This window comes from Panthera uncia, assembly GCF_023721935.1.
Source record: "Panthera uncia isolate 11264 chromosome A1 unlocalized genomic scaffold, Puncia_PCG_1.0 HiC_scaffold_17, whole genome shotgun sequence".
NCBI lineage: Eukaryota > Metazoa > Chordata > Mammalia > Carnivora > Felidae > Panthera > Panthera uncia.
This window is the reverse complement of record NW_026057577.1, coordinates 127,365,185-127,385,927: the sequence shown is the minus strand read 5'-3', so window position 1 is coordinate 127,385,927 and position 20,743 is coordinate 127,365,185. Positions and strand designations below refer to the sequence as shown.

General features: G+C 45.3%; 1 protein-coding gene across 3 annotated transcripts in view; it reads left to right on the top strand.

Moving 5' to 3' along the window:
* The window catches only part of PDZD2 (PDZ domain containing 2), a 363,661-nt gene that overhangs the window by 213,105 nt on the left and 129,813 nt on the right, over positions 1 to 20,743 (top strand). The window contains exon 1 of one of the 3 annotated variants that reach the window (XM_049648233.1): positions 11,184 to 11,911. The exons of the other annotated variants lie outside the window; for them this stretch is intronic. The gene's annotated coding sequence lies outside the window, so the exon portion shown is untranslated. Of the gene's footprint in view, positions 1 to 11,183; positions 11,912 to 20,743 lie in introns of those variants that run through there. 3 annotated transcript variants of the gene reach the window in all.

The following is a 20,743-nucleotide window of genomic DNA, read 5'->3' as shown; positions in this document are numbered from 1 at the left end:
TCCAGATTTTCTTAGATTATCCTCTCAAGCCCTGGCAAAGGAATTGATGAGCCTGTGCCCACGACAGTTGATCCTCTCTAGGGGCCCTGTGGCCTCCTCCATATTTCGTTCAGACTACCCAGTTAACTAGCCACAGACCTTCTGTGCTGGGTGGTGGTCCCTCAGAGGCAGCACGCCTCCTAGATGCATTGCTACTCATCCTCTGGGCACTTAGAGGACCATCCTTATCAGAGCCTTGTATCTGGATGTTTCTACCAAGAGGTGGGTGAACTCTCCAAACTAGCCCTGCTCTCTCCGAAGAGAAGGTTATTTCTGGGTTTGCCTGCAAACACTCTGAAGACTCATGAGCATGCCTTTTGATGTGTGTACAGGGCAGAGAGTTTCAAAGACCAAAGGCTGAAGGATGTGTAAGAGAAAGGGAGCTCTGATCTGCATGTGTGAGTGTGTCTCTCTTGTCAATGTGCTCTTGCATAAGTATATGTTAATGGGTCAAAAAAATGTTTTTTGTTTCAACATTTAGCCTGCTTAGAAACAAATATTAGTCTCAGACAGGTTTTGGAAAAATAGAGCAAAGGACCAGGAGTAGGCAGACAGGTTAATGAGCTCTTGGCCCCTCTCTGAGCACAGTCCTGTTTTCACTCTGTCAATGGGGAAAATTTCCTTTTTACAGGGAACCTTCAGACCAGTGCTTTGTTCAAAAACCCTTTATTGAGAGCCTCTTGCTTTTAAGAAGAATTTATTGGATGCTGATCTGGCAAGGGCTGTAGTCATCTCAACATCCATGTGTGGGGGCTGTTGTTGGGGGGGGGGGGGGGGCTCATATTTCTCCTGTTGTTTGCAAATGCTCATAAAATCTGAAGGCTGAATCCTGGGTAGGCAAACAACAGTTGAGGGGGGTTGTGCTGGAATTTTTTCATTTTTTTTTCCCCCTGGACGTTTTCTAGATGCAGTACACGGTGTTTACAAAAAGCCTTCCTCCATGGTTCATTCTAGAACAGGGCGTTGGTGTCCATGTTGGCAGCCATGTGTGCCCTGCTTGGACACATCTTCCTGCTGTCATTCAGAGACTATTGGTGTGTCTGAGTATTGGCTTCTCCACTCCAAGTGCGGTTGTATTGAATGTGAGAGTACCTTTGTGTGCCCTCAGCCAGCTTTGAGCCTGATTTCTCCTCCCACTGGGTTCCTGATTGCCTTGGAGCAAGAGGTGAATGAGTACACCTGTGCCATTTTTGTGTGTCTACAAACCCAGGGCACCGGCTGTCCCAGCCCAGCAAACGAACCCTGTGAGGTAGGTGTGGTGGCATTCCTGTGCTTTCTGATGCTTTCTGACAGCTTCCTCCTTCAGGTGCACCTATTTTTAGACTGGGCTTGCCCCGATCTGAGTGTTAACTTTTGCAAAGCTGTGGCCTCCTGTATGTGTTCAGTGGTTTTTCTCAAGGACCCCTGGGTGTTCATTGCTTCCAACTCTTTGAAGGCCTTGTAATCTGCGAGGTGTTGCAAGTGCCGAAGCAAGTTTCCCGGCTGTCCCTGGGCAAGAGCATTTTGTTTGGCCAGAGATAAAACGTGGTGTCCAGATGCCGAAGGAAGGGAGGGAGCTCCAGGATTGATGGGGCAGTTTCCTTGAGGGTGAAATGGGATAGAGCTGTGAGCCTCCTATCAAAATCTGTCAGTATTTACTGAAGGTCCTGGTGCTAATTGTCACCATGATAGGGACAGCTCGTGTGTAACTGTTTATAAACTTAGTAGCAGTATTTGCAGACTTGGGAAGCATGTGGCTGGGAGCAAAGGTTGATGAAGACCGTCTTTACCACTTGAGGGAGGGTGGGGACACAGCGGCCTGTTGTGAAAGACAGAGGAAACCAGGTGGAGCTGGCAAGGAAGGTGGGGTCAGCCAGTTGAACAGTTTGGTGGCCACAGTCAGATGAGTTTGCGTTCGATCCAGGATTGGGATGCTTATGGCCTTTAACACCTGGCACGTGGAGAATTTTGTAAACCTATAGCCAAGGAGGGCTTGAAAGGAAATAAGAAATACGGTCCCCCTCCACGTGAGGATGTACGGAAAGAACAGAGAAATTCTGACCGGGTTTCCCAAGAGCTCAGAGTGGAGGTGCCCATGAGGCTGAAGGGAGTACCTTGGGGAAAGGAGAGGTGACAAGCTGAGTAAAAGGTTATTGGCACATTCAGTTGCAAATGTCAACCCCCTACAGGTAACAGGGAACCAGCTTCAGTGAGCACACAGAGTTCCTGGGATTGAGAAGTTAAGTCAGGGAAAGAACCATCTGGAAATCATTTGCGGACATCATTCTGGGTACTTCAGAGTTCTCCCTCGAGACATATTATAGAGTCTATGGAAGGGACAAGGAAAGACAGCCGTGGCTCTCCTGGGAGTTCCAGGGGCTCTCAGGTAACCTTTCTTTTCAAGTAGCATAGCTAATCTAGTTCAGGCTTCTCCTTTAATTTTTAGAGTAGCCTTAATCATTACACTTCTTTTCTCTTCCATTTTTTCATCAAGTAAAAAGAAAAAAAAAAGGGACCTGACTCACGCCTATCCTGACAGGAAGTAATCTGGAAAAAAAAGATAGATGAAGCTTTCGCTCCTGAGAAGCAAAGTGCCACGCCCTTCCGAGTGGAAGCCTGGATCTTTTTGACAGCTCCACGTGGGCGTTTTGTGTGGCTTTTCAGGGAAAACCCTGGGCAGCATGTGGTTCCCTCTTCGCTCCTCTTGTCAAGTAAGCGGTGGCTTGATTGGAGCTGGCATCCCCTTTGGGGGAACACTCAGCACCGACTCCTGGATCTTTTCACACTGCCCTTCACCGAGCCCTCTGCTTTCCCTTCCCAGTTTCCCCTTTGTCACTTTCAGTTAAGCCAGGAATGTTTGGAAGCAGGACAAGCCGTGTGTAATTCGGTTAGCAGAACAACTAAGAGGAGACTGAAATGCCAAGGACTAGGGGTAGAATGGGCGGGTCTCATACAGTGGTCACTGTAACCATAGTTCATTGAATGCCTGCTATGTGGTCGGCGCTGAGATGATCCCAGATACCACCATCTCTCTATTTTAGCGACGACTCTGAAAATGCATTGTACTTTTTTAGACGCGGAAGGCAAGGTGTTGAGGTCTGTTATTCTTCACGGAGCGAGTAAGCAGAGAAGGTTCTTAACCCGCCGTGGTCCAACCGAAGCTCCCTCTTTGCACAAAATGTGCTGTCCCTCCTAAGAGACTCTGTGACAAACGGGACATGTTAAGAAAACGGTGCCGGAGAGGAGAGAACAGAGGATTTAGGAAGGAAAGGAACAGGCAGACCTGGTTTGGTTGGCAACTTGGGGAAGTTCCTTAAACCGTGAGACGTAGTCTGTGCTCTCAGCCTGCAGTGCTCTGTGAAGCGTCCAGCCCCCCTTCGGCTCTCTGAAATCTGAGGTGTATGTCATGAAAAGTTGCAGCTAAAGTAATTTCTGAAGTTCTTGAGCCCAGTTTATTTTCTTTGGGAGTCTGATAGTCTACTTATTAGAATGTGAAGAGCTTTTGTGAACCTTTTTTCCCTGAGTCTTAAAAATTATGCTCTCATTGGTCAGTGCTGGGAGGACCACACTATTCTTGGTTGAGTACAAGCCAAGGCATCGCCCTCCCGTGAGGTACTTGCAGTTTTGTGCTTTGGCTGCTGTTCTTACTGCCAGGGTTTTCATTGTTACGAAGTTAGGCAGGCACATTCTTGGGGCTTTTGTTTTTAAACTGTTTTAGATAACGTTTAAGACCTGGAAGTCACCATCGCCTGATTCCCATGGGAAGTCTCCAGTTATTTAGAGAAATTCTTCTTGTGGGAAAAAAAGGGGGGACGGGAAACAAATAACTAATTGTTTGGAGGCTCAGAGAAAGAAATTTCCATGTATGACCCAGCTTCCTCACCGTTGCTTCTGAAAACTGTGGTTTTGTAAGACAAGTTCCTACCCCCCACGGAACCATGCATGATTCCAAGAGTAGATTCTTCCTGGTAAAGATGAGAAATACCTTAATGTACATTTGAGTCCAAACATGTCATTGAGTCTAATGTGGCTTTTGATGGGTTTCCTCCTCCAAGGGCCTCACCCACCCTTTCCTACTTGAATAAGAAAGACTCTAATAATATTTTTAATGTTTATTTCTTTTTGAGAGAGAGAGACAGAAAGCATGATTGAGCAGGGGAGGGGCAGAGAGAGAGAGAGAGACACAGAATCTGAAACGGGCTCTGGGCTTTGAGCTGTCAGCACAGAGCCCGACGTGGGGCTCGAACCCACGAACCGCGAGATCATGACCTGAGCCAAAGTTGGATGCTTAACCGACTGAGCCACCCAGGTGCCCTAAAACTCTAATAATTTTTAATCATAATGTAGACTTGGTAAGCTTAGGGGACTGTATTTTTTTAACAGGAATTATTTTGAGATCTGAAAATTACAGACTGGGTGCAATAAACCTTTAAAACCCAAAGCACCACAGGGAACTCTGTTACCACTATTAAGCTTACAGAAGAGCCCAAGAAGACAGGGCAGGGGGCGGGGGAGGAGTTGGCTAGTTATAGAAACTGCTTAAAAAAAAAAAAAATGTCCAGTTCCAACACGTTTCACCAGACCTTCTGAGGTGCACCTGCAGCCCGATCACATGATCGCACGGTGTGGAGGGTTTTTGGAGTGTGCACTCTGATCCGGTGACCCAAGTGATGTAGCATCAGTGGCTTCCCTTGACCACTCAGCACCTCTGCAGGAGTCAAAATTAAGCTTAGTCTCTTGCTGCAGGAGAACACTACCCAGAACCCTGCTCTCTGCCCTGAGTCTTCTGTGTAACTCTACAGTCTATGTGTGTTTGGGGCGCCCTTGCCTCAGTGGGATTGTTAGGGAGTAACGAATCATCCGCGTCACCTTAAGTTTCTGAAAGCCAAGTGGATGGCAACACCTTCACTCTTGGACGATATCAGTGCAGTGAAAATAAAATACAGAAGGCTGGAGATTCCAAACCCTGCCTGCTGTTTTTATTTCCCCTGTGTGGCATTCTAGCGGACTTGTGACTGTGGCCTCTGTCATGCTTATCTGGTTCATACACACCTAGTGGCATGGGCAGCAATCTGATCCCAAACCTGGCTGGCAGCGGTCCTTTCCAGAATGCCTGTTTAACAAGCCTGCCATTTGGCATGTTCTGCTCACCATGCCACTGTGTCAGGTCGGGTGGGTCTGGCTGGAATGCAGTTGTCTCCAGAAGCCGCATCTATGAGACGTAGCCCACTCTCTATTTATCTGGGAGAAGTGTGGAGCTGTGGGAAAAGCCAAGACCAAGAAGCTGACTTTAAGACTTTCTATAAGACCCACTTCCTGTGGAAGTCACTCTTGATTACCCCACCCATCATGACACCTCCCTGTGGGAATCCTGGAGCCCTGACTGCCTGTATCTGTCACTTCTCATTCAGCACGTGTTGCATGGCAAGTGGTGGGAATCTTTTCTAATGAACAGGGTCTTGCCTGCCCAGCAAATTCACGTTGCACAGGTGCTTACAGGAGACCCTTATTAATTACTTGTCTGATTCTGGTCTTGAGGGGTAGCGAATCTTGTGGAAATCTTTGGGGAAATGTCTGCAGAGATGCTCACAGAAATTGATGTCTTAGAGAGCCCAAGGCCATGAGAGGCATTACAGAGAGGTGTCGAGCTGAAGGTGGCTGGTGACATTGGCTAAGGAAACTGCTTGTTCCCTGTGCTCAGCTGAGTGTGAGTTATCAACACTCATGGCTTGGTCCGTGGGGGTCCTCAGGTCTGGGGCAGGTTTCCCAGGAGTGAGTTCAAGTTATGTTGGGGGTGGATTTAGCTTCCAAAAGCAAAAACGTCTCCATTTCTGTGAAAGAAACTGCCTCAATTCAAAGGATTGATTGGACTGACAAGCCAGGATAGAAAGTGGGGACCAAGCACCACTCTTGTGGCTAAGACCAGTGGCTGGTTGGTCTAAGCAGTTTGTCCTTGGCTAGGGTCTGAGGAGGTACAAATGCCTTGAAGTCAGGGCATGGGCTGGTCCACCTCTCTGTGGAGAAGTATGGCAAACATGTCTCTGGTGGTGTGTGTCATAAAGACTTTCTACTCCTCTGACGTTAGACTTTCCTTGTCCAAAATGATTGGTCCTTTCCTCCATCTGGGTGCAGAAGAGACACACTTTTCTTTTTGAATGGACTGACGTAATCCTCATCAATGGGCCTTGATTTTGTAAGGCTGGGCCTAAGAATCACGTGTCATTGTCCAAGATCCCAAGTCCTTGGGGCATGCCAGTGGGTACCTCCTATTCGATTGCAACCACTGACCATAGCATAGCTCTCATTTCCTCCCTCCATCTTTTCCTAAGACAGCTCCTTCCCGAAGAAAGCTGGGAAGTTTCAATGTGCCCACATTCCTGTAGATGTGGAGGCAAGTTATGAAGATGGGAAAAGCGGGAAGAGACCCATCCTGGCCTCAGAGATGGGGACGGAGTTAGGGACAGCTGGAACTTTCCTGCACCCATGTGCAAGTTTAAACCAAAGAGTGCCCCATCTAGATGGAAGGGCAAATCAAATGGCCAAGGAGAATGCTGGAGAGTGTTTGAAAAGTCCTCAACACACTTGTTTGCTATTAATCAGCTATATTATAAAATGTGTGGGAGCTGTTTGATAAAGTAAGATCTGGATGCACTAGTTAAAGGGAGAGCTAGTCTGCAACACTTCTCAAACGTATTGGACCATGGAGCCCTTCTTCCACAGGGCATCTTCTCAAACTGGCACTTTGTTGAATGTATTTGTGGGAAAACTGGAGTAGGGTAATGAATTGTACAAAGAAAGAACCCTTGAGAAAAAAACATTCAAAAGGACAGTGAAACTGCTTTAAGGATCTGACATGAAGAGAGCTTTGTCCTGTTTTCCCATTTATTCGCTAGAATTTAGGGGAAGGTAGCACTCTGAAGGAAATACAAAAGGGAACTTTCTAGTAAATGTTGATCCAGCACTTTTAATGGAGCAAGTGCCAGGGAAGTGAGCAGTCCTCACCTCTGCTCACGAGCCTCGTAGAAGCTGCATTGGTTCCGCTCAGGGTTTTTGGAATGTTGACTCTGAGTTCTTTAGGACGGAGATGGCTGCTCCAGTTTTCACCACCCCTGTTGCTCTTGCCTAACCTGCTTGTCTCATTCATGTAACTTTCTGCACCTGACAACATGCATGCTTGCAGCCCCAGAGTGGGAAGCCACTGTGGTAATAAATACAGTGTAATCCAACGCCGTAAGAACCCATATCCTCTGTTGTTTGTTGCAGAGGGCTGTCTTGCGCATTGTCAGATGTTTAGCACTACCTCTACCCTTTAGATGTCAGTAGCAAGCCCTCCTCCTTCCCACAGGGCGTAAACTCTTGCCCTCTTGAAAAGCACTGGTATATGTGAGAAGCATAAACAGATGAAAAAGAGCAGTAGCCAGCGTGTTTCACGATGCAGGCAATGGGGCTAGATCAAGAGTAAAGATATTAAGACTTCATCCTTCGGGCGATGAGAAATTATTAGAGCGGTGAGAAATTATCAAGCAGATCTTACATACTTGCCAGCGGATGTCTCTGTGTGCAGGATAGATTGGAGGGGTAGACAACTGAGGAACAGAGAAGAGTTTGGAATGAAGACCCTAAACATGACAAAATACAGGGGAGGGGACAACGAAAGACGTACAAAGTGGACCAGACGGGACCCAACCAACCACGAAGTGCGAAGGAAAGAGGGTGGTGGGTGGGGACTCGAATGCTGGGTGACCAGGGGTGGGCATTAATTAAAAGAGGGAATATAGGAGGATGGGCTGGTTTGAGGGAGAGCATGATGGTTTTTATTTCAGGGCACGCTGAGTGTGAGATGCTACCCGCCATGCAGGTGGAGCAGGGCAGGAGGCAGGCAGAGGTCTGGGTCTGAAGCTCTGGAAGAAGATGGAGATTGAGGAGCTAGAGGCTCTCACTTGGTTGTAGTTGCTTGGCAGTGGGGGTGTGACCCAGGGAGGCGGGGGGAGAGACGCTCATGCCCATTCTGGTCTCACCTGGTTGCCGGCAGGGAGGAGGCAAGTTGAGCATGGAGACTGAGAAGGGCTGATCAGAGAGCCAAAAGCCGCTCCATCCACCGGACTTTTGGTCTCAGATTCAATTGCAAAAACAAACAAAAACCAGTTCTGTATACAAGTAGGGACCAAAAAAACACGATGGTATCAGTGGGTGCTGCTGGAGTTGAGCGAGGTGAGAGGGGTGTGTGACCTCCACGAGAGCTGCCTTGGTGGCCAGGTTGGAAGGGAGCCGTTTGTTCACATTTCCAGGCCAGGGCTCTCCGTGCTTGAACAAGTCTGAGGGTGTTGCCCATCAGTACCGACATTATCCTCTCCCGTCACAGAATATAGAAACAAACTGAGCACATGGGTGGAGTTCACAACATTCTGGGGGATGGGGAAAAGAAAGGAGGCAATTTTAGTGCTTCCTGTTGTTGTCAAGTCATTTATGAATTGGCAAGGGGTAGTCTTTTCACTTTGTGGCTTTAATAATATGAAGCATGATAGTCATACGACTGGCCAAGGGGCAATTGCAGAGAAGATGCAGGTTCCATTAGCTTTATAAAAGTGTATGTAATATAGAATTTACCATGTTAGCTATTTTTTTTCCTTTTTTTTTTTTTTAATGTTTTATTTTTGAGAGAGAGAGAGAGACCGTGCAGGGGAGGGGCAGAGAGAGGGGGGAACAGAGGATCCAAAGCAGGCTCTGAGCTGTCAGCACAGAGCCTGATGCAGGGCTTGAACTCATGAACCACGAGATCATGACCTGAGCCAAAGTTGGACGCTCAAGTGACTGAGCCACCTAGTTGCCCGCCATTTTAGCTGTTTTTAAGTATGCAGTTCTATGGCATTAGATGTGACCACATTGTTGTGTGACCACCACCACCATCTGTCTCCAGAACATCGTCTCTTGCAAAACTGAAACTCTGTACCCGTTAAACAGTAACTCTGTATTCTCCCCTCTCTCCAGCCCCTGGCATTCACCATTTTACTTTCTGTCCCTGTGAATCTGGTTACCCTTAGGTACCTGACATAAGAGGAATCAGGGGACATTTATCTTTTTGTGCCCGTTTTCTTCACTTAGCATAATGTCTTCGAGGTTCATCCCTGTCATAGCATGCATCAGAATCTCCTCTTTAGGGCTGAGTAGTATTCCATTTTATGTATATACCACATTTTTTTAATCCATTAATTAGTCAATGGGCACTTGGGTTGCCTTGACCTTTTGGGAATTGCTGCTGTAAACGTGGTTGTGTGTATAGCCATTTGTGTCCCTGCTTTCAATTCTGTGGGGTGTGTACCCAGAGTGTCCTTTGGCTTGTTGATTTCTTTCTCTGTTAGGGATTTCTGGAACATTCTCTAGCTCCCTGTCCTTCTGATGCTGCCTTTGTTTGTTACCCTTCTGCTTTTGCTCATGGGAGAGCCTTAGGTGTAAAAGTGAGAGAAGAAAGCAGAGCTCCAATTCTACCATGGGAGGTTTGACCCAAATCTCCTCTTCCCAAGAACCTTGGATGGTTAGATGTCTCTAATGGCCTGTGTATTTGTCTAGTACAGGCTGCATGGCTACTTCTGTGAGTAAATGTAACAGCAATTCCCCTTAAAGCAAAATTATATAATATATATTATCCACCCTTGGTTGAGAGAACAGGAGGCGGGCAGAATAACTGGTTTCACCATCGATTTTTGGCCATCTCACAAACTAACACTGCAGCGAATATAGGCAAACTTTACCTCTAAGACTAGTTGGTTATGGATCAAGAAAATTGTAACCTCCTTTTTTCCCTCACTCCTTAAATTTTTTTTTTAAAGAACAGAACCCCTCCTTTTAGCTTAAACTCAGAGCAAGTCCACTGTCCTGGAACTAGGGAGGTGAATCCCAGAAGGGCACCCATGTAATCAACCTTCAGGCTCCTGGTTGGCATGTGAAAACTGGAACCGGTCCAGGGTTCCCTTCATGGGCTTAGAGACTAGGAACTGATCTTCCCGTCAGTTCTTTTTGCCCTGCCAGTGACACATCATGTATTTACCAGTGACTTTGTGTCTTGCTTCTCTGGGTCTCCTCTGTAAAAAGCAGATCACCTACTTTTTTTCAAGGATGTGGTCTTAGACTAGACTAGATGACTAGAACCCACTTGAAACATATGAAGATGTATAGCATTTTTTCTTAGGGGACATTGTAACCATCTAATTAAAGAAAGAAGCAGACTTTAAGTCTGGATCCTAAGTCATCAGCTTTTCAATATAGGGAAATTAAAAAGCAATTTTTTAAACTTAAGAACTTCCCCTGGTGATTGGGACTAGCTTTAGACAACACGAGGAAACATAGGAGGAAATCCATATTGGATAAAACTCTAAAATAAATGATGAGAGTGAAAACAGACCAACATTAACTCTAAACCCTGACCCGAGCATGCCTGCCAATGAGCAGAGGAATTGCTCCTTTCTCGTTCCTGACAAGAACAGCTACTAAAAGACTGTCAGTATTTTCATAATAACACATTCCCATTTTAATGGCTTTGTGCAAATTTTCATATCTATTCCGAAGGCCATAGGGTTTTCAGGACCTGGTTGGTGGTACATGAACGACCCCTTTTGCTCCAGCTGCAGATAAGGTGAATTTTGTACGTAGTGGAAGTCGTGATACATGTGTATTGGTTTGGGGGAGCCTATTTTTAAAAGTTCTATTTCCTGATAAAATCTTATCATCTTTGTAGCTGCCGACATTCCGGCTGGGTAAGTGTTCTCAGGAGCTGGTTCATAATCTCTATTTTTGCAAGTAGTGGTCCAGAATGGAAGATGCAAGTGTTGTCGGAGTAGGAAACTTATAGATTAGGGATCATCATGACAACGGGCTCCTTTTTTTTCTTTTTTTACAAATGGTCTCTTACTGGGACACCTGGGTGGCTCAGTCAGTTAAGCAGGTTAAGCATCTGACTCTTGATTTTGGCTCAGGTCATGATCTCGTGGTTCGTGAGATCAAGCCCCACGTCAGACTCCGTGCTCTTGGCATGCAGCCTGCTTGGGACTCTCTTCTCCCTTTCTCTCTCTCTCTGCCCCTCCCGTTTCTCTCTCTCTCAAAATAAATAAACATTAAAACACACACACACACACACACACACACACACACACACACACACACAAATGGTCTTTTACTTACCAGTGGGCTTCTTTATAATATTATTTAAAGTCTCAGTTTTTATTCCCATTTAAATGCAGTAAGAAACCTGGCCTTTTAATAAGTGCAAAGTAAAATAGGTCACTGGGTGCTGTTTCTTCACTGATCATCCGGGCTTCACGTTTTTAGTGTATTTTTGTTGTCTCATGCCTGAAATCTTCAGGGTATTTCAGGTTGTGGCATCTGCATACTGATGCTCTTACAACTCCATCACCAAGGTGTGGGTCCTTTGTGGATGGAAGTCTGGTCTGCAGATACCTGCAGGAGGAAACCCCAGATGACTTCTGCCACAAGCTAACGCTCCCCCATACTCCTGGAAAATTAAAGCCGCCTTTAGCAGCGTGGTTCCAGGACACTGGCAGGGCAGGGGTTGGCTCATTCTCTTACACACAGTTTCGCTGGATGCACTCATAAATGAAAAATGATCTGAGTGCTGTGGGTGGGGCCCTCGAGCGCAGGAGGTGAAGCTGGAGGAGGAGAGAGAAAATCTGCTCTTACTAAGCTCAGTAGAGCGTGGGGAGCAGGCAGGAAGTCAGAGCACGCCCTGGCATGGCTCACATTTTTGTTGATAGCTAATAACCCGGGACTTTAAAGGACTGAATGGAGAAGGGAAATGAAGCACGACAAACTCTGGAGCCTGTCCTGTTCAAGTGGGTGTGAAGCACAGTAGAGAAGGCTCACCTGATCAGCTCAGAAGCAGGTAGGAGGGGACCCGAGCTGGGGAGAGAACCCTGTCTTCTCTCTGAACACAACTTATATGTTTGCATTTTTTTTAAGCATATGAGAAACGAGTAGATAATATTGACATCAGAAACAGACCTAGCGTGAGTTGTGCTGATAGCTGCCCAAGCAAGAGTTTTTTTCTCAGTGACTACTTTGATGACCAAATGACTTATATTCTGGAGGTTAGTTTGAAAACAATCCTACCAAACCATGCAGCATTGAATTAAAACTGATTTTAAACTTGGCAGATGATAAATGAACTTCAGGCACTGTTTTAGAACAAATAGTTTGAAGATAGCCAACCAGAAACTGATTTTCAGGCTTGACCGTTGTTGTATTTTTATATTTCAGTGCCAACAAGGTGCTTGCTAATTTTTGCTGGCTTTTGCAAGAAAGGAAGTAGATGTACAACAGCTGTGAAATATCTCGAAATTGACCGGGATCCAGAGTGAAGCCTGAATGCACTAATGTTTTCTCCATTAAGGCAGGCTTGCTTTGCTCAGCTTCTAAGTCAGGGAATTGGAAAGTAAAGTGTGCATCTAAATATTTGTCATGGTGGGGGCAGGGGGGAGATGAGGGTCAGAGGATTGGAAACTGTCACAGTAATGTCTTCATGCTCAGAAGTAGAAAATAAATGTGGAGGGCCATGGGTTGCGGCCACACGCAAGGATAATTTAAAGACAGATCTGTGGTTCCCGTGGTTACAGCTAAGTCTCAGAGCATCCTTTCCATTGTTGGGGCTTGTGAGATGAGAAGAGGAACAGAATAAAGAGCAGCTCAAACCTGGGTTTTGGAGCCATTGCCAGGCCTTGCTTCTGATAGGTGCCTGGATAATTGGACATGCATTTCCCCCCAGCGAAGTGGTCAGAGTAGTGGAATTGAGCTGACTTGGGGGCAATCAGAAATGGTGTGGGTGGTCAGAGTGACAGAAGCATCAGAATTAGATAGAGAACTTAAGATTTCAGTGGAATAGTCCTGCCTGAGTACTGGCACCCTTGGAGTGGAGCTTTGGAGAATGCCATATTAGCCACAGGGGTGTGTCTGAGGAGGTTGATGTGAGAGCTGCTTCGCTTACTGGCTGGCTGAGTCCATCCATCGGGCTGGGGAAGCCAAATCTTCTGGCTTTGCATTTTAGGCCTGGAGGGCTGTGCTTAGTCAAGGCAAGCCCATACCTTATCGCTGCTCTCTTGTTCTCTCTGACTTCTCTGCCTTCCAAAGTGATACCCAGTGTGTAGAGGGGAGGGGGGACAGTCTCTCCTGTTCCCACTACCCCCAAGTCTCCTTTCTGGCTGACTCTCCATCAGTTGGGTGGGGCGCCTTTGTCTCCCATCCTTTACATGCCTGTTCCAGGTGCTTTTGCCTGTGATTTAGGCTGAACTGGGGGACAGACTCCTTTTTCGGATCCATTCTGGAAGCAGTCAGAGGTCAGCCCACTGTGGCCTGTGCACCAAACCTAGCCTGTCTCAGCTTGTATTCAGAGGGCTTGGGAGCTAGATGTGTATTGTACATTTTAAAGGGCTGAAGAAACAAGAATACAGGACAGAGACAGATAAGGTCTGCAAAGCCTATGATAGTTTCTCTATGATGCTTTAGAGAAAATAGTTGCTGACCTCTGATTTTTAATATCACTCGTGACCAGAATGCTCAGTGGGTTGTTGACACAGCTCAAGTTCTCAACAGTTTGAATGAGCTGTTGTTTTGGAAACTGATTTTAGTTTCTCAGTCTGTTAAAAGGCATTATTGCCTCCAGAAGGGTGGATTCAGGAGCAGGGAAATTGGAAGATTTTCTTCAGGGTCCAATCAATGGGAAAGAAACATCAGATGAACTGTGCGTTGTGGTTGGGTTTTCCTCCTTCCCCCTTGTTGGTGAACCTTCTGGTGAAGGCATCTGGGAGACCCACCACATGGTGACGGTGCCCCCTGCTGAAAGAGTCTGATGGGGAACAAAACTCCGCTAACTTACACAAAAATGATTCACTTCCTTGTTTCTCTTTTGTGGACTGAATGCTGGCCAGAATTCTACAATCTGTGTTGTTTGTTATCGGACTTGGGAAAAAAAGATGTTTTCTGTAATAAAAAAGAGAGTGAAATGAATATCATGTTTTCTCATATCCAGAACAGTGTTCCTTTATTGCTATCTAAGAAAGCTTACTATAGGTCCACCGGCCTTTCCCTGAACATGGAGTTCTCCTCAACCCAGCACAGTATTTCATTGTTAATGTCCTTTCTAATAAGGGAAGAAGAAAATCTGGTGACCTTGCTCATGTTTAACTTGTATCAAAACTGCAGGCCTGGATATGGAGCAATGAGTAAGTAAGTAGCTTATTGTCTACTGCAGAAACACAGAAGAGTTTCTTACAAGAAGATTGTAGTTTAAGAAGAAAAATAAAATGGCCAGTATTAATTTTTTTCTCTCCAAGACATTTCACTGTCTATGTCCTGTATTTGGAAATTGGATGCTGTCAGTGGAGAAGAATGGGGGTGGGGCCCAGTTTGACAGATGGAAACAAGTGAGGAAGTATGAAAATATGTATAGTATGGTGTCCCATGGGAGTTCGGGGCTGGAAAACAAGATGGCGGCAATGTACTTGACAAGTCGGCCTGTCAGAACTGGCAAGGGTGGGTCCTTTAATCTACCATGTGATCCAGGCAGCACCTTTGTCTGTATTTAGAAAAGAGTTTGGCTCTGAATTTAGAGATTAAGCAACCTGCTATTCCTGTATGCACTGGAATTTCAGACATAGTCAGAAACCTGATTTGCGTAAGTGCTGAAACTCAACCAGAAGCAGAGCACGCTGAGGCCTGGACTCCCCAAGCAAGGAGCAGTTAGGAATCACAGCACGTGAGGCGATTTATGAAGCTTGCCCAAGAGGGTGTGGTGCTGGGTGGCCAGATTTAATGGGGCACAGGCTCTGGGGTGAAGGGTCAGCTTTGGGTTCCCAGAAGGCCATGGTTAGAGGGTGAGTAACCTCTTCCTCTGCATGGGTTGGCTGTGTGTATCTAAGAGCTCTCGAACTACCTGGTGTCTCAAAGTAGCATGAAGGACCTTTTCAGTTCTGAGCCACGCGACCAAGTTGGCTCATAAAGAGACAGAGGCAGCCAAGCAGTCAAAATATGATCATGAGCTAAACTGGAGGATAAGCCACAAGCAGCCCTTCATCAGCCAACTCATTTATAGACTATTGGGAGGGCAAGTGTGTCAGCTCATAGCTGGAGTATCTGCCCCCCTCCCTTTGGCTATCTGAACAGGACTCGAATCTGACTTCTGTTCATCAACTTTTCCCTGATGGTGAATGGGATAAAAGACCAACTTAAATGTTTGCCTATGTGTACAAAAGTACATAAAATCTAGAAGAGAGAAATGGCCAAGCAAATAGAAGTTATGATTCTGAGTTAGCAAGGGAAGCTTGTGATCATGTCCATGAAAGGGAATTAATAATTTCACCTCTTAGTGGCTGGCAGGGGTCCCTTTTGTATAGCTTTGTGTCCCTCTTAAGAACTTCAGGAGGCAGTGCACCCTCTCAACTTCAAACATTGCCTGCCGTGGGGGTCAGGGGGTATAGCACAACATCCCTGTCACCTTGGATGTCCTGACTGGAGCTCTGCTGTTTCCTCAGCGGCCAGGGAAGAAGGTGGTAGCATCCTTCTTCACTCACATGATACCTGCTCTGCTTAGCAAAGGAGGGGACAGAGTGTGTCCTACGAAGACATCTTCTGATGTCCTATTCTGCTGATTGGCCCTTTGCGTTATGTGACCGTGGTTTGTTAAATCTAGGTGTGCGTGGGCATGCACCCACACTACACTGTATTCCACAGATGGCCTCAGTCGGGCACAGGGTGAGCTCACACAGTCTCGCCTTAGATACAAGGTCCCTGGGCAGTAAGTAGGTCAAGACAGCAATTGACCTGGGACTCTAGATCTGCCTGCCTTTTTATGGTCTCTTCCTGAAGAAGCAATATAACTATATTTTACATACACCAGAGAAACTTGGCACTTAGGAGGACCGAGAGTGATGCCTTTGGTAAAAGAGAAGCATTACTTTGTGTTTTTGGTAACTTTGAGGTCTGGAGGCTATCAGGTGTCTTAAAGCAAGACACTTGGGACTGTCTTCTTTGCCTTTCTAATTTCCACTCTAGTTTTCTTCCCAAATTAAAAGATGGAAACCAAGTTGGAAATTGGCAGAGTAGGGTGAGTCTGAGGATCAACCAGAGTGGTCCTTGAGAATCAGTTCAGTTCAAAAGCCTCTATTTCAGTGTGACGACTCAGACTGTGGGGGCAAAAAAACATTTGCACATTTCTTCCTTGAAGAGTAGATAGCTTTCTATTTCTACATTATATCTTCCCAAGCCTTGCCCTTTCAAAAAAAGCTTAAAAATTTTTACAGTCTCTCCCCCCCCCCCCCCAAAAAAAAAAGGGGGGGGGGGCGGCAGTGATCAATTTCACTTCCCACCCAAATAAGAACACACTTGGAAGTGCCCACGCCAGGGAGAAGTGGGAGAGAATTCAAAGGCACCATAGGTGACCTTCAGTTTGAATGGCATGACTCTCTGGATTCATCATGGTACTCTTGATGGATAACAACCCTATACTCATACCTCTTGCTCTTGTTTCTGCTTCTTTAACAAAAGTGTTCTTTTCTCCTGCAGGCTGGTTCCATCAGCCAGAGGAGGGTCTGCCCTCCAAGGAACCATGCCTTGGCCTTAGCCAAATTCCACCTTAGCCTTCAACTTGCAACACTTTGACTAAAGTTCCCAGACCGCTGCCTATGGGGTAGAGGGTTGACTGTTGGCAGTAAGCTGCTGGCTTTAGAAAACATCGCAGGTATTTTATTGTAGCAGATGCAAGACAGTTTTGGCAGGACAGCAGTAAAGACCCAGAGGGGGAAAACAGAAAATTGCCTCTAATCACTGCAGGGGAGAAGGTGGCAGAAATAAAGGCTGCAGTTTGGGTTTGGGAAGGTAAGTCCTTTGCACAATCCTTTTGACAGGCTAGAACTTGCCTGACTTCAGTTTCTCCCTCAAGTCAGTCAAAGAATGTTGAAGGAGAACTGAACGCTGCAGCTGAGAAGGTACCTAGGGGCATCTTGGTGGGTGAGGATTTTATGGAGGTCTCAGTGGCCCCATGAAACTTTGTGTGGTGGAAATTCTGCTGTTGGCATAATGCTGAGGCATTAGACATTCTTATGTCTATAACTAATTAGACATTCTTAACGCGTTTCTTATGGTAACAAAAATTCAACACTTCATCTTTAAGTGAGTAGAGTCAGTTATTTCAAACTTTCACTAGGAGAAGCTTGAGTCATCTCTACAGTGTTCTGGTGGCTTAATTAATTACATTTGTTGCCGTTGGGATTTCAGGGTGGGGAGAGAATCTGCCCTCAGCTTTAGTCTTTTTATTTTTTATGCACTCCAGCAGCAACCTCTGGGTTACTCTAAAACCAAAGCAGTCTCAAAGCTAAGATCTCAAACCTTGCAAAGAATCACCTTTCTAGGCTCGATGACAGTGAATAATACGGTGCTAAATTTTAAAAACATTTTTTCTCTGATGCAATTTACTGTGATAGACTCTTATCCACAGATTGACCCTCAAATCTGTGAGGTTTCTTCTGCTCCCAGCCTATTTTCTTTCTTATAACCATCTCCTAGATTACCTGCCCCTGAACCAGGATAGGTGGAGAACTAGATAAAGGAAATTGCAGGGTGTTTGAAAAGCAAGGTTTAGCACTCTTTTCCAGATGAGCACACCTAGGTAAAGAAAAGCTAAGTGTGAGTGACTAGTGTGTGTGCGTGTGTCCAGGAGAAGGGCTGCAAACGGAAACGAATTCATGCCGTTCCCGTGCACCTGGAGACATGGCTATTTTTGAGCAGAAATCTTTATGTAAGACTGGGTCTCAGGTTTGTAGGTCTTTCTTCCTTTTGTAAACATGTGGCTCGAACATGCTCACATGATTTGTGTTTGTTAGAGAAATGCTTCATTGTGTAGTAGCGACTTTTCTGTGAGAGTTCAAACCAAGTGTCAGATGAATTCCCCCAAGGCTGATGTGTTCAGTTCCATTTTGCTTTCATGGCACTTCGGTTAGTATGAGGGGGAAATGGCCTGCAGAGCGGTGTAGACGCCTTGGATGTACAGTTTTGAAATTCAGAGACAAATCGATTTTGGCTTTTTCTGAAAATGGATCTTATTTTGAGAACCACAGTTGACATGGCTGTGGGAAGTGTTGCTTATTCTTGGCAAGAAAAGTACCCTGAAAAGGTGCTTACGATCCAAGAGAGAGAGAGCCTGCCCCAGGCTCTCTGGCAGAGCAGGGAGAATGTTTCAGAACTCAGTGTCAGTAATTTATATTAAATCCACATTTGTAGGGAAGTACCTATGCAGATGGAGACAGCAGCTTCCTACAAAATGGGATTGTTTTAGTTACTCTGTGCAATGGTATTCAGAATGTAGCCTGGCATGTCTGTTTCAGAAATATTTGGGACCCCAACCTAGAGGATTTGATCAGACGTACTTCTTAAACATCTAAGTGCTCATCTCTGTGGTAGGAACTTGCATCAAAGCCAGTGGACAGAAGCCAAAAAGGCAAATGCAGTCTCTATTGGAGAAGGAAGTGATTTGGCAAGCTTTGCTCAAACTAAGATCAGACAGTCAGACAGATATGGGGCACAACTTTTACCTCCTTTTGCATAAGATCCCTGAGCATCTCTTATTCTTAACCTCGACTCTATTAATAAAGGGGGACTATGAACCTGGCAGGGAGGAAAATAAAATGTTTGTTGTCACTAAACTGTAGTTGAATTTAGTGTTTCCTTCAATAATTGATTTAGGGTCGAAGTACTATAGTATTAGCAGTCCCCATGCCTGGCACCAGTAAAAATGGTGCATGTTATTTGTAGTAGATACCTTCCAATATTATGCACATTACAACTTTGAAAATATACCAGTTAATAAACTTGTTGCCAGATATTCTTATTTAATATGTTAATAAAATGTGTTATGGTATACATTTAAAAACATTTAGGGTATTCTGTTTCACATAATTGGTTTTCTTTGTAATCCTAGATATTTTATGCATTGAAAAATAGTGAGATTTTACCTGACAGCCAGAGAGGTCCATGGTATAAAAAAGAAAAAAAGAGAAAAGAAAAGAAAAAGACTGCCTATGTTAAAGACTACCATTTGATTTTTTTTTCAAATTTTTATTTAATTTCTAGTTAACATATAGTGTAATATTGTTTTCAGAATTAGAATTTAGTAATTCATCACTTACATATAACACCCAGTGCTCAACACAAGCACCCTCCTTAATACTCATCACCCATTTACCCATCCCCCACCCACCTCCCTCCATCAACCCTCTCTTCTCTATCGTCAAGAGTCTCATAGTCTGTTTCCCTCTCTCCTTTTTCCTCCCTTCCCATATTTTCATCTGTTTTGTTTCTTAAATTCCATATATGAGTGAAATCATATGGTATTTGTCTTTCTCTGATTGACTTATTTTGCTTAGTATAATACACTCTAGCTCCATCCATGTCATTGCAAATGGCAAGATTTCATTCCTTTTGATGGCTGAATAATATTCCAATGTCTGTGTATCAGTATACACCTTTTTTATCCATTCATGAGTTGATGGACATTTGGGCTTTGGGCTGTTTCCATAGTTTGGCTATTGTTGATAATGCTGCTATAAACATTGGGGTACATGTACCCCTTCAAAGCTGTCTTTTTGTATCCTTTGGATAAATACCGAGTCGTACAATTGCTAGATCTTGGGTAGTTCTATTTTTAACTTCTTGGGGGACCTCCATACTGTTTTCCAGAGTGGCTGCACCAGTTTGCATTCCCACCAACAATGCAAAAGAGATCCTCTTTCTCTGCATCCTCGCCAGCATCTGTTGTTGCCTGAGTTGTTAATGTTAGCCATTCTGACAGGTGTGAGGTGGTATCTCATTGTGGTTTTGATTTGTATTTCCCTGATGATGAGTGATGTTGAGTATCCTTTCATGTGTCTATTAACCGTCTGGATATGTTTTTTGAAAAAATGTCTACTCACACCATTTAATATTTAGATCTTTATTTACCAGGAGAAAAATACTAACTCAGGACAGTAGGGTGTGTTCCAACCTGTGAGTCACCTGGGGATAAAATGCAGATTCTTGTGCAGTGAGTCCAGGTGGAGCCTGACATTTCTGCGTTTCTAACAAATTCACAGTAGCCAGGCTCTAGCCCACAGCAATTCACAAAGGCCTGTGTTTTCCAAACTCACTTCTAATAATTTTAATCAATCTCCATTATAGATAATAGTTTAATTATTGTAATACTTGGTTATGGGAAGAGATGCCCCAGGACAGGGAAGGTGGGAGAATCTCAAAAGAAGACTTCACCTGCTTCCAAGGGTCCTGTGTTAGGTCTTCTGGAGCCTCAGAGTAGTTGCCAGGCTGGCGAGTGAATGCGGTGGAGGCTCAGGCCTGGGAAAGGCCATCAAGATAAAGGGCTCAGTAGCAGATGGGTGTCCCCCAATGGCTCTGTTGTGGGAATGCCTTGTCTGGGAAGCTGCTGCAGCTGCTGCTCCATGAGGGGTCACTTCCTGAGCTCTGGGGCTGGTGTGTGCCAGGCGAGCTGGGAAGAACATTGCCGCTGCCTGGGGAGGGCAGGGCGACCATTCGATCCCCATGTGTGCGTGGTGACCGTATGCTCTGCCCTGAGGAGCTCTGTGTCCTCTTTCCCCGAGGGTGATTTATTGATTAATGTGTAATTAAATGATGCAAGTGGTGTGTCTTTGTAAGATTTTCAGGGATGTTTGCGAATTAGGGA